Genomic DNA, 12469 nt, shown 5'->3' on the forward strand with positions numbered 1-12469 from the left:
TCGCCCCTGGTGGGATGGGGGAGAGAATCAGAAGAGTAAAAGTGAGAAAACTCATGGGTTGAGATAAAGACAGTTTAATAGGTAAAGCAAAAGCTGTGCACACAAGCGAAGCAAACCAAGGAATTCATCCACCACTTCCCATGGGCAGGCAGGTGTTCAGCCATCACCAGGGAAGCAGGGCTCCATCACGCTTAATGGTGACTTGGGAAGACAAACGCCATCGCTCTGAACGTCCCCCCCTTCCTTCTGCTTCCCCAGCTTTATATGCTGAGCAATGTCACATGGTGTGGAATCTCCCTTGGGTCAGTTGGGGTCAGCTGTCCCGGCCGTGTCCCCTCCCAACTTCTTGTGCACCCCCAGCCTGTTCGCTGGTGGGGTGGGGTGAGAGGCAGAGAAGGCCTTGACTCTGTGTCAGCACTGCTCAGCAGCAACAAAAACATCCCTGTGTTATCAACACTGTTTCCAGCACAAATCCAAAACCCAGCACTGTACCAGCTACTGGGAAGAAAATTAACTCTATCCCAGCCAAAACCAGCACAGCTGTGGTGTGCTCTGAACTACAGGGTAAAATGCAACCCCCAGTGCATTAGGCTTATTAAATGCAGCCTTCATTTAAGAGAGATGAATTATTTTCTGTGGAGCGCATATAAAACTTTTATGCATGAGTTGTGTATTTGGCTATTTGTGTAGTGTGTTTCTCATTTCTAAAGTGTGCATTTTGGGCTCCTCATTATGTACAATGGGCTTTTGTTCTTCTGATATATATTTGTGCAGGTGAACATATGGTTAAGGATCTGCCTGTGTATGTTTGAGCACAACATTAGTGTATGGATAAGTCTTTTGGGAATACTGTGTTTGTTTATGGCGTTGTGCTTTCACCAGTGTACCTTTTGTACACATACAGTGCATATGTGTGTAATTTCATTTAATTGTTCTGTTTTCCTATTTTCTGGACTGAACAATTAAGGGTGTTTTTCGAGTGCATCAGATATTATTTCCTTTCACAGCAATTGTACATTTGCTAACATCAAATTTATTCTAAATGGATATACAGGTGCAATTCTTGATTTGATAGACCTAAATCTTTGTTACATAGAATGAATGGGTGTTTTGTTTGCATGCTCAATGTATGTATACTCCCTCAGTACCCATGTTTTTGTTGTCTATAGAAACAAGAGATGCTTTGCACTGAAAATAACCTGTGCCTGCCTTATGTGCTGTAAATGTGTGTTTGTGAAGCTGGGGGTTATAGCATGTGTGTGCTCAGTGTGTAGTAAAAGTGTGGTTTATGTCTAAAAATCAGTGTGCTCAGTTTTATATTTATGCAGTGTAAGCACATTTTCCTGCATTTGCTGGCAGAGTTACAGAAGTGTTGAGTCTTCATATTGTTAAAATAACAGAAGAGTTGTCCATATATTTTCTAATTTTTTAAAACATCCTCCAGCTTCCATGGTTTAAATTTCTAAGTGTCTGTCCAAGTGATATATGTCAAAACATCAGGAAGGATATTTAAGCAGTTATGTCAGTGGAATGGAACAAAGTCATGAGTTAATGCTTTTCTGATGCTATATAAAAGGGAAAATGGTGAAGAAGAGCCACAAGTAAAATACAAAATGAACAAGATCAACCAAGGTAAAGTCAGGAGGCTTGTTCTTAAATTGGAGACATCTACAGCAAAAGAATTCACATGACTATCTTTCTATTTTATGCCATCCTATGATCATACCATCCTGTCCCAGATCTCACACCCTCTAGGGTCAGTCCCCAGGAACCAGGAAGGATGATGTAGCCCTCGTAACCTTGTTGCTTCCTCTTGGCTGTCCTGTCAGGTGCTTTGAAAGTGAGTCAAGGCCTTCATTATCCCACCATTTCTTTCCAATGACATTTTAAAAGACCTGACACAGTAGGAATGATTGAAGCGCCTGCTGCTTTTCTCTGTAATTACCCAGTTTCCTTGTTGGGACTGAAATTATTGCCCTGCAAGAGTGTAACATCTCTATTGCCACGTAAGAGCTAGCCAAACACAAACCTGCCTGGCTGCAACTAACACCATTCCACATATTCAGACATAAAAATGATTTTCCTTGGCTGCTGGGCTGTACCGTGGAGTACGTGACCCAGACTAGAGTGGTGGAGCTGGAGGGAAGGTGGTATGTGGTTGGAGAGCAGCGTGCTTTGACGAGTCTGGGAAAAGGAGAGAGAAGGAGCACAGTGAAAGGAGACGGGCAGAGAATGGGGATGGCAGGAGGCAAGTGATGCCAAAGGATGGGACAATGCCCTGAAGACAAGGATAGGAGGGGCACAGCACGGCTTTGGGAACAGGGAACTGTGAAGGACTTGGGGGGGCCGGTGCACTTGAGGGCTCTGTTGGGATGGCTGTAGCAGTGTCAGACCAGGCTTGGGCAGGTCTCCAGCCTGCAGGGTCAGTGCACCAATCTGAGCAACAGTGAAGCTCCATGCACAATCGAGGGGAGGTGGTGGCGGCATGCTAGTAGATTGTTAGGAGATGGTTACAAGTGGCTTATCTTCTTTTTTTCTGCATATGTCTCTCATAATGGTAACAGTAGTACACTGAAACAAGTGAATATGGTCCCTGAACTGTAATTAGTTCTCAAACAGCCTTTGCTATGAAGGCCTTGCCTGTAGCCTGCGGTAGGAATAGGAGAACACAGCCAGGAGGACAAATGAACAAATGTGGGAAAAATTAAGAATGGGTTGAAGTCAGAGGAATAAAATGATGGTTGAAGAAAAGTCTCACTCAATTATGGAGTTCCTTCTGCAGTATTTGCTTTTTAGAAGGTGTTCAAGGAGTGTCTGCAGCCATTGCCAAGGGAAACAAGATCTGGGGATATGAGGAAACACAAAAACTGGGAACAGTTGAAGCTTTCTCAGGCTTTTAGCAAAAGGCAGGAGCGTGCCAGGGATGGTGTGAGACACCAGAGGGAGCTGACAGGGATTCCTGTAGGTATTTGTTACTCAGCTGCTATTTTGTTGTCAAATCCTGAAGGGTCAACAAATAACTAGCCCTGATGCTCAAGGACTGTCCCTCTGCAGTCTGTTGAGTTCCCTGTCTCCGCTTGGACTGTAAATTCACCTCCAGGATGGATGCTGGAGTGTTAGTGGATGTGCAAGGTGAGAGAAGGAGGAAAAGAACGGGAGGATTAAGCTGAAGGATCAATGCAGTAAATGACTTCCACGCTCAGAGAGCTTGCAAGCTCTCTGTAATAAGGAATGAGGCAAAAAGAGATCCTGCGTAGCCCTTGAGGTGTGTGGATAAACCCTATCTCAGCCTACGGGGTTTTCATGGAGCTCAGCTCGCACCCCAGCTGCCTGGCCCTCGCTTCCTGCTTCCCTTGGCAACACATGCTGCCTCTCCCCTGCCCCCTCTCCCTCCAATTCCTTGTGACAGACTTACAAATCCCGGGACCCCTGATGCTGGAATGGCATTTTGGCCTAGCTGGAATTGTTTATAAGCACAGAGCTTTGATGCTGTCTCCAAAGCCTCTGGAGAGCTGAGAAGGGCTATTTTTCATGTGATGCTTTTGGAGAATGCTATGGGAAAAGGTCAAGGGACAGAGTGGGAACGAGTAGGTCACATACTCATTGGTTTAGGGCACCACAACAACATCGGTTCTTTAAGATCTCAGAGCCTGCTTTGTAAAAATAAGCACCTCTCACTGAGCTGCCTGGGAAAGAACAGGGGCACGCCTCCTGCAAGCGGATGTTCGCTGCGTTCCTCTGGGTTTGTTCTCTTGCCTTGGCAATCGCTGCATCTCAGCGTCCCTGTGAACTGGACAGATCCCTCAAACAGTGTGCAGCATTTTAAAAAGCCTCTTTGCTTACCACTTTGGCCTTTGTAATACAGGGAGAAATTCTTTAAGAGCAGGGGCTAGCCTTCTGCGCCTGACACAGATGGCTATCTTTTAGTGGGGTCCAGGAGCAGTGCTGCAGGATTCCTTAGTCCATCCCTATGTCACCACACTGGGTCTGTGGGCAAAAAGAACTCAGGGCTGAACAGCTATTTGACCTTTGTTTTTGCATATGTTATCTTTGCTCATTTAAATTAGGGTGGGGGGAAGCTGTCTAACAAGGATTGTTCTTTTTCCTTTCTTCCTCCCTTATGCACACATACTACAGATATCAGCCGGAGCGTGGGGAGTGTGTGAAGGAACGGGAAGCAGAGGGGTGAGGTGGCAAGTCATTTACATTGGAAATATAAGCTGAATGTGCATTTCCCTTCTCTGCTGCCATCAATCACTCAGATTTCCTGTACGCTAAGGAATAGAGGAGTGGAGTTTGCTTGCTTCCCACTTCCCCCGGGAATGGAAACACTGATTTGTTTCACTGCCTAGAAATGCTGATCACTGAAAACATCTATTGTTTCAGAGACACGTGCAGTTCTGAAGCTGAACTTTACAGCTTCCTCTTATCTGGTCTTCAGAAATGTCTTCAGATGTCCTGCAGACCTGGAGAATTACTCTGCTGATGCACTAGCTCTGTTAGAGATGTAAAAGTGCTGCTGCAGTAGTACAGAAAAGCCCATGGCCCGCTGAGCAGATGCTTTGCTGCAGAGCACTGGCAAATACCCTCTGTTCCCCATCAAGCCAGTTGCTTTAACTTGTTCATGTGATCTGGCACCTGATCCAGTGAGGTGAGGTTTTCAGAGGCCCAAGTCCTGCTTGTCATTGGAAACCTTTTAGTGACTATTTTATGGGGCTAACAAATCTGTTGAAAGAAAATTATAGTGGGAAATTACGTGGAGTAGACAGATCAGCATGTGTTCACTGTTGGAAGGGATGGGGACAGTACTAGAAACAAAGCGTGGGACTGGGAAAGGAATAGAAAAGAAAAACAGAAATAGAAGGAAGGAGTAGGACAAACAGGAAAGTGAATGAAAAGTCCATCTCTTTTTCCTGCAACGAAGGGCAACGAAGCTGGTGAAGGGTCTGGAGAACAAGTCTTACGAGGAGCGGCTGAGGGAACTGGGACTGTTTAGCCTGGAGAAGAGGAGGCTCAGGGGAGACCTCATCGCTCTCTACAACTACCTGAAAGAAGGTTGTAGCGAGGGGGGTGTCGGTCTCTTCTCCCAAGTAACTAGCGGTAGGACGAGAGGAAATGGCCTCAAGTTGCACCAGGGGAGGTTTAGATTGGAGATGAGGAAAAATTCCTTTACTGAAAGAGTGGTTGAACATTGGAAGAGGCTGCCCAGGGAAGTGGTTGAGTCCCCATCCCTGGGGGTATTTGAAAGACGTGTAGATGAGGCGCTTAGGGACATGGTTTAGTGGGCCTGGTGGTGTTGGGTTGACGGTTGGACTCGGTGATCTTAGAGGTCTTTTCCAACCTTAATGATTCTATGATTTCTATAGCAAATAGCAGAAATGAAATAAGTATGGAAGAATTCAGATAGCCTTGCCTACTGAAGAAGCCCAATAGAAAATGCCCAGCTGTGTATCATTCACCTTGTGATAATGCTAAGGTCTGGCATACTTCTGCAGCTTTTAGATGGTATCTGGTCTCTGATTAAGAAATGTCTTCCTCTCATTTAACAGTGTCTCATTAGCCAAACTCTTGTCCTGCAGGGGAGGTGCTGATTTAATTCCTGCCTGGGGGCGTTCAGGCTATGGACAGTTTGTGACTCATGGATAACCAAAGGGACGGGGCACTATAGAACTCTTGTGTGACTTCAGCAGCCCTTGTTTGGTTATGGCATGGTGTCTCTGAAGCTTCTGTGATATGGCTGGGACTGGGATGTTGTTAGTATTCATTTCAGTTGCTGTAATAAAGAGGCTGATGAGGCACCATGTCCTTGGAGCATGGTTGTGGCCAGGAAACTTCTCCTGGCTGTGGGGGACTGGAGCCCGTTCCCTTGGGGGTGTGAGCTCAGCAGCTTTTATGAGCTCAGCTACTGTGGGTCTGGACAGTAACTCACAGGGGAGACCTGTCGGGAAAACCCAAGGGCTGGAAGGAAGTGCTGCTGATGACTCAATAGGCAGAGCTCTTCCCTCTGTTGATGTTGGAGCTGAGCCACACAGACACATCCCTCCATAATTACCTACTAGTTACTTATAGTTCATGTTTTGTAACCACTGGCATTCTCGTTTGTTGTCCATGCCTGCAGATATGAGGCTAGAATCCATACCATGAAATCTGGTATTGCACTGATGCTTGCAGCCTCCAAGAAGCAAGGATGTGTTTGCCTCTAGAATGAGGCATGTTTGGCCCATGTGTACATAGGTCTCAGGCATGTACAGATGTCATGACCATGCAGACAGATCATGGACAGTGTTTATTGCTGTGGCTCTGTCTGTGTTCTGTTTGCCCAGGAAAGGTTGCATGTGGGATTGCATGCACATAAAAACCCGGAAAGGTGTGTCATTAACCACTCGGTTCGAGACTGGTGAGAGGAGATGATGTGAGGTGTTAGTGGCTTGGTGTTCTGGTGAACTGTGGGATGGCTAGGTAGCATGGATGGGGGAAGGGATGAATTTGGATGACAAAACGTCAAGACAGAGGGAGAAAAATCTCTGCTGTGGCCCATATTAAGCAAGAGAGACCCTTAGCGGTCACCCAGAGAAAAACAGTGGTGCTGAGTTCAGCGCTGTGTGAATGATTTTTCTTTTCCATTTGCTCATTTCAGACATGAAGTCATGTAATAACTTTAACTGTAGAAATAAAGAAAGCTTTGGTTTCAAGTAGTTTAATTGCAGTGAATAGTTTTGCTTTATTTTTTGTTTCTTAATGATCCACTTTGAAATGGGGAGGTGTTTTGTGAAAGTGACACATTTTCAATCTATATTGATTGCCATATGATATTGGTGTATTTCATTGCAATTGCTGCCTTATTCTGAGAAGTTATTACTTCAAATCTTCTTGTAAATCTATTTCACTTGCTCTTGTGCTTCCATCCAGCCACACTGGCTACCTCTTCTCCCTTGCTCCCCACCAGCCCAGTGTCTAAGTGTAACTGAATTTGGTGAATATCTTTAGCTGACCTAATTCTGCAACACCCTCATCCACCTTGCTAGCAAACGCACAGGTAATCTGCTTGCTCCTATGGGAATTATTTCTATGTAATTAGTCTCTTTGCTGTGACTGGCAGCGGGATCAGCCCACCCATGCAGTGGATATGTTTTGGCTCTGCAGCAGCGCTGCCTTCCTGTCCCAGCAGGGATGCTGACACACATGGGCTGCCCCATGCTTTTTCCTCTGATAGCTGTTTGTGAGAACAGCCTCGCTACAATTTACTCAGGTAACAACCAGCAGTAGGAAAATCATCCCAGCTCCCGTGCTCTTTGTGGCGTTTGCTCACTGTCATCTCAGTGGTCAGGGACTGCTGTCTTCCAGGGGATCTGTTGTAGCTCGATGAATGACAGGCTGTGAATCGGAAAAGATGGTCTTGGACATCTTGAGGGGTGGCTCATTTTTGGTAAGTCACTGGGTAAATCACATGGAGATATGCAAAACAAGGATAATGGTCTGACTCACCTTTGCAAAGAGCTTAGAGAACTCAGCTGAAAAACGTTTTGAAAGAGCTATGCTCTATTACAGTGACACTGCCTTTTTCTGCCACCCCCGAACTCTAACAAAGGCAGACTCTCAGGACTCTGTCAGCAGGATTTCTACTGGTCTAGTAGGGAGCACAGCAATATATTGCAGGGTTCTTACTCTTCTGTCTCTTCCAGTGATGTTCAGCAGTGGTACATAAGTTACTGCAAAATCATCATTAGGTTGCTGTGTGTAATCACCACTCAGTGTGTTCACTGAGTCAGCTCTTTCCTGGCTTCCACAAGTAGAGCTGACTGATCAAAACTAAAACGATCCTGCAAAAAAATCTAGAAAGCTGAGATTTCTTTTCAGTCCAAATTCCCTTCCGCATTGTTTTTATTATTATTTATCAGTGCTATAAGTAATAAATTTTCTGAGGTCATGAACTGTTAGTGCATCAAGAAAAGCTGCAAATGATGCTGCGTACAAACAGGTGATGGACAGGTGGGCTTTGAAGAACCATGGGATCCCAAACAACTTCTCTGTAGCTGGATAAAAGGATTCCAGTAGAGACCAGACCTTAAAGTTATTGTCTTGATCACTTTTAGACCTCTTCACAGAACTTCCAGCTCTCTTGTCTGTAGGAGACAATGTGTGTAAAGCAAGTGGTGGTTTTTCTTTAAGGTCCCCCTCCACTGCTCCTCTCTTGATATTCCTGCTGACACAGATTTTCCTCTCTTGCTCAGTTTCAGTGTACCTGCTCATATAAACTAGGCTGTGCGCGGTTTGCTAAAGCTGAGCTTGTATGTGATAACAGAAGCAGCACCCAAAACCATATATATAGGCTGAGAGGAGTCATTAGTTTGCAAAGTGAAGCCTGACTTAAGCAGCTCCACAGGTGACCCACAGAAACTAGTCGCTAAGTGAAGATGTGCCTTTAGTTAAAGGTCAAATCAACTGACGTAGGAAACTGCAGGGATATTTTAGAGAGGTAGTAGTTGAACAGGAGGCTTTCCTATCAGATCTAGATATTCAGTCTGCCTATGTATCATTATTATTATTATCTTATATACTCAGTATGAACCTACCTATCTACCTATGTATGCTAAAGGCATTGCACTCAGATTCAATATCACAGAGGATCTTTTTTCTTTTCTTTTTTTTTTGTTTTGTTTTTAAAACCCATTTCTGCGTAACAAGAAGGACTTAAAGATGGTAGGAAGGCCTTTGTGGTCAAGTTTCAGGAAGCTGGAGTGTGCCAGGTGGGAACTGGTTAGAGGGAGCTGTGTAGGAAGCTGGCAAATGGGTGGAGAAGCCTGAGAATATCGGGGCAGCAATGTCCACTGAGTCTGTGCATACTCGCAGCCTGTTGTAGTTGTGATGAAAAACTTAGTCACATAAAGTGTTTCTGTCATAGCTTGTTACGCCATGCTGCATGCCTGGAGAAGGGAGTTACTTGGTCAGAAGGATAGGTACAGATGAATTTATATCTAACTTTTGAAACAGATGTGATCCCTGGCAGGATCTTCTTCCTCCCAGCTTTCTATGTGGCAGAACTCCCAAAATACACCGCCTGGCACGTTATTAATACCATTCTGTGTTCTTGACTGTTCCCCATGGCTTAGGGACTGTAACACAGTCCCTAATCTTCCCCAGTGCACTTATGCAAGCAGGGCTTAAGAGGCTTGGGCAAGGCCAATGTGATTCAAGAAAAAGCTGAAGTGCTCCCCAGGCCTTGTGAACTGACAAAATAACTGTGGTGAGGTTCAAAATTATATTGCAGAGAAGGCAGGGTTCCTTGGAGTCTGGGTGGGGGTTAATCAATGTACATTCATCATTAATTTATGCATGTAAGGGGTCTTGGAGTAGAGTTGTCATGCTGGTTATGATAATGCTAACTCTATCCACCCTGCCAGCTGCTGCAATGTCGTGGTAGTTTGTGTTGCTGCATGCAGAATTATGGTGCTTTTGTGGGAATATTATGTTCCCTGAATAGAGCCCCACAGAGCAATTTGCTTCATCCTTACAAACCCATCCAAATAACTGGCAGTGCCTTACAAATACAAAACAATTGAGAAAATAAATGTATTATACTGTACATCTGTGACAAAACAATGCTTTCATGTGCAAAGAGAGCAATGTGTTTGTTTAACTTACGGTCTCCCATTTGGAAATAAATGCATTCATTTAAATCAAAATGGGACGTTCTTCACCATTACAGTATTTTGCATGCCAGATGTAAGAAATATGCTGCTTGAAGAGCAGACTAAAAACTTGGAGTGGTTGATACTACCGAAAGCACGCATGTGCTGGCTTATTCGAGGCACTACCTCTCTTCCTGCAGGGCGTCCTCTACACTGGAGTGGGAATCTCCTGGCTTTGTGTATGAGTGATCTACGTACAAAAGGTTTGGGAGCGTGGTTCTCCCTTGTGTGGCAGCCTGGTGTCCTGTGTGTGCACAGGAAAGCCTACTTTTCACCTGGGTTGTGCTCAAAAGAGAGTGCAATCAGTTGTCACACATCAGAACTTTGCATTGCCATGACCATGAGGCAGATGGATTCCCTGCAAGAGTAGTAGTAGTCCAAAAGATTTTTGATCATTTCCAGTTTCTGTGTTAAATGTTAGTTTCATTTATATGCAGCAGTAAAAGTGTTAGACGGGGGAAACGTAATCAGTAAAATACAGGTTGAATGTTCCAATATTTGTTTTAAAAAATGTGCCCCATCTTGTATTTTTCATCCTTTTAAATGGTTGAGCTCTTGTAATGAAAGTCTGCTGCATTTCAGTTTACACATAAGCTTAACATCATCAAACCAAGTTTGTTCTGGGAGTTAACATTTGCATTTTTGAAAGCAGCAGCCTAATCCAGAGCAAAACCAGGTGAGAATGTACTTTAATACAGCACATTACCAGCTGTCTGCTGGTAGGTGTGAGCATTCTCAAAAAGGTGCTGAAATTTGATTTGGGTAGTTTTCCAAGACTCTGCAAACTTAATTGAACAAAACTGAAGATCACTGCTACCAGTAGTAGGAGTTGTAAACTGGACTTCCACTGTGACATGATTATTAGAAGGAAAAATAGCAAGAAAAAATATGTACATCTGAGCTTTTCTAACCTGATTTTTTAATAATAATAATAATAATAATGTTCAGACCACCTTCTAGGCTCATTATTCTTCTTTAATTTAAATTACTGCTCATATTATAGATGAGAAAGAAAGAGTTAGGAGTTTTAGCCCTCTGCCAATGTTGGCTGACACACACTGTCATGTAATGGTATTTTTCATGTGTAGTATCAGGTCTGTGCAAGCATGTGATTGTATTTGTCCTTTAGTAGCTGGAGGGCCACAAGTGATAAGAGTCACAATTCAGCTAGTCTTTAGCTCAGTTTGGAAGCATCATGGCCTGCATCTTCCCCATTTGAAGTGTTACATCCATCTTACTGTTATATCCATCCAGCCAGAGGACTTTTTATGTTATACCCAGCAGGAAACATGTCACATTTCTGAAAGTCAGCACCTACGTATTGACTGATTGACCAACAGGGCTATACAGCAAGGGTAGTTTGGCCTAGCTCTGTTTTTCCTCTGGATTGATTAATCAAATACTTCAAATAATTGCTGTAGTTGTGATTAATGTCAACTGCATAGCTCTTTACCCAGGAGATTAAAATGACTTTCTGTTTTTAAAAAAAAAAACCTGTAAATGAGTTGATTATTTACTCTGCTCACCTCTCTAACCTTGTTATGCTTATAAACGAATAGAAATATTGATCTTGGAACTGATTTGGGTGTTACCCATCTTGCATCAGTTTAATTAGGAGTTTCAGTGTAAGCCTGTTTGCTCCTTCTGACCAAGCACACACTCTTTCTGCTTTGCTTTTGTATAAACCGTGAAAGTGGGGCTGAGAGGGACCATTGGGGTATAACTGACCTCCAGGATTTGTAGGACTTCCCTGCATTAGCACCGCTACTACTCTACCTAAACCACTGTTGGCTTCTTGCAGCAGTGCCTTCTTGACCACATTTCTTGGTAGCAGACTCTACCACCCAGTGGCTGTTACTGTTAAAACAATCTTCTGTTTCCTTCCATTAGCTTCAAGTCACATCTTATTTTTCCATGTTCTCAGTCTGTGAGGACATTTTTCCCCACACACGTACAAACTACATTTTAATTACATCCCTGGTTGCTGTAACAGGTTTCTCCACCATGACAGCGCAATGTCAGAAGGCCACAGATTTGCTAATAGAGATGCCTGCTGTATTCACCACCATGGGACAGAGACCTGAATGCCTCCCAAAGGTTTGTGTGCCCCATCACTTTTCCCCTCCCAAACAGTAAGGCCTCGTGAGTTCCTAGCAAAATGTGGGGTTCCTTGTCAAACTGGCAAAAGAATGACAATTTTAGGAACGTTATTAAGAATGTACCACTTACTGAAGGGACAGCAACCCAGAAAGCTCCTCTGCTCTTACACTTGTGTAGATGTAAGTAAAAGAAGCTTTAAGGCCAGCTGCTAGTTGAGGTCACGTCAACTCCCTGTGCTTTCATTTCCTTGCAATTTGGTTTCTGGAGCTTCCAGAAAAAGGTTGGGTGTCTCAGCTTCTGAAAAGGATGTTTCAGATATTGCCAAGCTCAGGTCTTTGTCCAGCTCTAATAGACTCCCTCCTGTGTGTGGTCATCAGGATGCTTTGGTGGACCTGTATCTGCCTTGCTGGGAGACATTAACATCTCTTCCAGAGTTCTGCTAGAAACCGCTGCCATTTTGTGTTTACTTCACTACAGCCTGATGCAGAGGAGACAGCCACGGTGTTCCCTCTTTGTCGGGGAGACTTTATGTAGCATGCTGGTCTGTGTCATATTTTTTCCCTTTGTTTTCAGTCCCACAAGGATGCGAGTCAGACATGCTCCTCAGCTCTGGAGTCATACTGTTCATATCAAGCTGTAGAGACTCATGTTTGCCCTGCAAGCTGTCATGTGGTTTATGG

The sequence above is a fragment of the Aptenodytes patagonicus genome, chromosome 10, assembly GCF_965638725.1.
Source record: "Aptenodytes patagonicus chromosome 10, bAptPat1.pri.cur, whole genome shotgun sequence".
In the NCBI taxonomy this organism is placed as follows: domain Eukaryota; kingdom Metazoa; phylum Chordata; class Aves; order Sphenisciformes; family Spheniscidae; genus Aptenodytes; species Aptenodytes patagonicus.